The sequence below is a fragment of the Mastomys coucha genome, unplaced genomic scaffold (genome assembly GCF_008632895.1).
Source record: "Mastomys coucha isolate ucsf_1 unplaced genomic scaffold, UCSF_Mcou_1 pScaffold14, whole genome shotgun sequence".
In the NCBI taxonomy this organism is placed as follows: Eukaryota; Metazoa; Chordata; class Mammalia; order Rodentia; family Muridae; genus Mastomys; species Mastomys coucha.
The window spans coordinates 104,628,695-104,632,482 of NW_022196896.1; positions in this window are offsets into that span (position 1 = coordinate 104,628,695).

The following is a 3,788-nucleotide window of genomic DNA, read 5'->3' on the forward strand; positions in this document are numbered from 1 at the left end:
CCCTCTCTCTCTCTCTCCTTTCCTTTCCCAGAAGAGTTTCCTTAAACACCCAGGCTTCCTCTGGGCTGTTAGTCATACAGGCTGAGCTGCTGACTGCCATGCTAGGCTGTCACTGATGCTAGGGGAGTGTGCAGTGACCCTGCTGTGAGCAGACACAGGCCTATAGCACACACTTAGAGTGTGATCCATTGCAGACCACGTGTCTTTCCCAGTTTAAGGAGCAAGCCAAAGCTGGTTCTTCAGCCATGGAGCTAGGATCTGACAAAGCCCCAAGCTTGTGTTCTGTGACATTTGCAGGTCTTCTTTTTTCCGTTTGGCTTATTTTCCTTTCCATCTCTATTGTGTTGTTCTGACCATTTAAGGTTTTTTTTTTTTTTTTTGAAAGCTCTCTACTGGCTTACTTACGTCTTAAGACAAATATATTTATCCGAAGGAGTGAATCTGCCAATCGGTGGATGAACAGGCACAGATCAAACAAATGTAGCCGTCATGCACAATGAGGCACGGTGCAAGGAGCAAGCGGGTCTGGGTGGAACTGGAGAATGTTAACCCTGAGACACTTAGCCCTCAGCTTACCTGAGTAATGACTGGTGACAGCACTGCACGTGTCTTCTTCAGTCTGCAGGAAATCCCGGCAGAGCTGGAGTGCATTCATCTCTGCTCGCCCTCTCACTGCCCGTGCTACACCAGGATCTCTGGTAACCTTTTCCTGCATGTGTGTTATGAAGGAGGATTTCTTGAGGTCAGAATGTGTTTACTTCCTACCATGGCCCTGGCTATTGGCCATAACTTTTTTCTTTTATTGGATATTTTCTTTATTTACATTTCAAATGTTATCCCCTCTCCAGGTCTCCCCTCCGGAAAACCCCTATCCCATTCCCCGATCCCCCCTTGCCTCTATGGAGGTGTTCCCCCTCCCGACCACCCACTGCCACCTTCCTGCCCTGGCATTCCCCTACACTGGGGCATCGAACCCCCACAGGACCAAGGGCCGTTCCTCCCACTGATATCCAACAAGGTCATCCTCTGCCACATACGCAGAGTCCGTCCATGTGTACTCTTTGGTTGTTGTTTTAGTCCCTGGGAACACTGGGGAGTCTGGTTGGTTGATATTGTTGTTCTTCCTAAGAGGTTGCAAACTCCTTCAGCTCCTTCAGTCCTTTCTATAACTCCTCCACTGGGGACCCTGTGCTCAGTCCAATGGTTGGCTGTGAGCATCTGCCTCTGTACTTGTCAGGCTCTGGCAGAGCCTCTCAGGAGACAGCCATATCAGGATCCTGTCAGCAAGCACTTCTTGGCATCTGCAATAGCGTCCAGGTTTGGTGCCTGTATAGGGGATGGATCCCCAGATGTGGCAGTCTCTGGTTGGCCTTTCCTTCAGGCTCTGCTCCACACTTTGTCTCCTCTGTCCTCCTTTCTCCTTGTATATATGATGTTTCACAGTTATTTCCTTGCCTGAAGATCCACCTTTGGCATGAGCAGGTCCCAGGATGATCTGACAGGTCAAGACAGACTGGATGATTCTCCATGGTGAGCTTCCTGGAGGAGGACTCCATTCTTTCTGATAATTAGGATGACTGGAAAATACACATGTGGAGCGATAGAGACTCTTGGGACTATCGGTATAGCTCAGTGACTGATCACTTGCCTACTATGTATGTTTGCATGCGTGTGTGCATGTGTACATGTGTGCATGTGTGTGTCTATATGCATTTGTGCACATGAATGTATGAATGTATTTATGTGTATGCTCATGTGTGCATGTATATGTATGTATGTGTTAATTGTGTGTATGCATGTGTGCACATAAATGTATATGTGCATTTGTGTGTATGTATATGTGTGTATCTGTTGTGTGCATCTCTCTCTCTCTCTCTCTCTCTCTTCCCTTTGTGTGTATGTGAATTTTCAAAAGAAAAGAAAAAAAAAACCCCAGTATTCTTTCATGGCCTGCTTGCCTTGGGCTGGCCCACGTGTTGAGTCTCAGCTGTCTCTGGAGTCACTGGATGGAAAAAGGTGATGGGAACTGGCTGCAACAGGAAGCAGATTCCTGGAGGAAGGGAGATCCCCACTTCCTGCTAGCCAGAGTTTAGTCTGTTTTGCAGAAGCCCAGCACAAGTTGTGCAAAGCTCTTAAATCCAGAGTCCCTTCTCAGAGCAAGACACTTTTGGAAAATGCAACAATTAGAGCCAAATGGATCTTGTTTTGGTTTGTGCAGTTATCTGATACTTAGAAGGTTTTAAGAAATCTTTTAAAAGCTTCAAAACACTAGAAAAAAAAGTCAGTTCTGTTCTCAGCTGGAATCCTTGAAGCTCTTCATCAGTATCCTCTCTCCAGCCTGACCTCTTCATTAACTGGGACCAGAGGAAGTGACCAACAACCGTTGAGCACTGTGTGTCCCAGAAAAGAAGTGCGTGTCTGGTGTGTCTAGCAGCCTTTCAGTAGGATGTGGGACATCTGATCCCAGTTCCATAGCTCTCTGCTGTGTGACCAGGACATGTTACCCTTTAGGATTTATGGTACGTGTGTGTGTGTGTGTGTGTGTGTGTGTGTGTGTGTGTGTGTATGTGTGTATGTGTGTGTGTGTGTGTATTCATTGCCTTTATTAGCCTCTTGTAAAAATCAACTAAGAAACTATGAGAAGAGCCTGTAGCACATTCTTTTTGTTATTCAGCTAACAAATAATTCTTTAGTTCACTGTGGGCCAGGTGACACTCTAGGTGCTGGGAATGAAACAGCGAGCAATAGTTTTTCGGTCCTCAAGTTTATATTTAAGTTAGATAATGCCTAGGGCTTCCATGAACTATCTTTTTGTAGTCTCCTTCATTGTTTCTGATGATGGGAGGAGATACATGCTATGTGCTTGGTACCAGTCCAAGCTGTGACACATGTCATGGTTTAGGATGAAGAAGTTGGGCCTGCTGAGTGTCCCCCCACCGCAGCCTTGGCTTCGAGTCCCACCGCTCCTCAGACGTGTTCTCTGGAGTCACCATTTCCTTGTCCTATGATGAAATCTGGGGCAGATCCCATAACTTTTCTAGTCAGTCTTGTCAGAATCGAGAAGATGACTCAATGATTTAAGAGCACTGGTCGCTCTTCCTGAAGACTGGCTGGATTCCCAGGACCTGTTGGTACTGTGGGGAGTGGAGACAGGAGGATTGCTGAAGCTTACTTGCTCTGATGGGGTGAGACTTTGCAGTGGTACAGCTGTCTTGGGTTTACCAACCCTCATGTAACTAATCCTTAGTCTCACCAAGATGACTTCAATGCAGTTCTATTTTAGTCTGTCATTGTTGCCTGTCTGGGGATAATAGTTGTTCATCTACACCTTCCTAGAGAGAGTTAATTCAATACTATCTTATAGCTTTATTTTAAGATTTGTTTTATTTATTTTTAAATGTGTGTGTGTGTTTGCACGTGCACTCACGAGTGTATTCTCAAGTGTGTTTGTGTGCTTGTGGGTGTGTGAACATAAGTGCAAGTGTTCAGGATTGGAAGAAGTGTTAGATCCCCTGCAGCTGGAGTAAAGGGCAGTTGTGAGTCTCCTGATGCAGGTTCTGGGAACTGAACCTGATGCTTCTTCGAGAACAATCAGTTCTCTTAGCCACTGAGCCATCTTTCCAGGCCCACCTTAAAGGATTTTCATGAAGCTTAAATAGGATAACATTTAAGAAGTGCTTAGAGCAATTCCTGGTACATTGTACGTGTTAACTAAGTATTTGTGTTAAGCAAATACCAGGCAAAAAGTTTGAAAAATAAATAGTAAATGTGAGCTACTAACAGCTTTA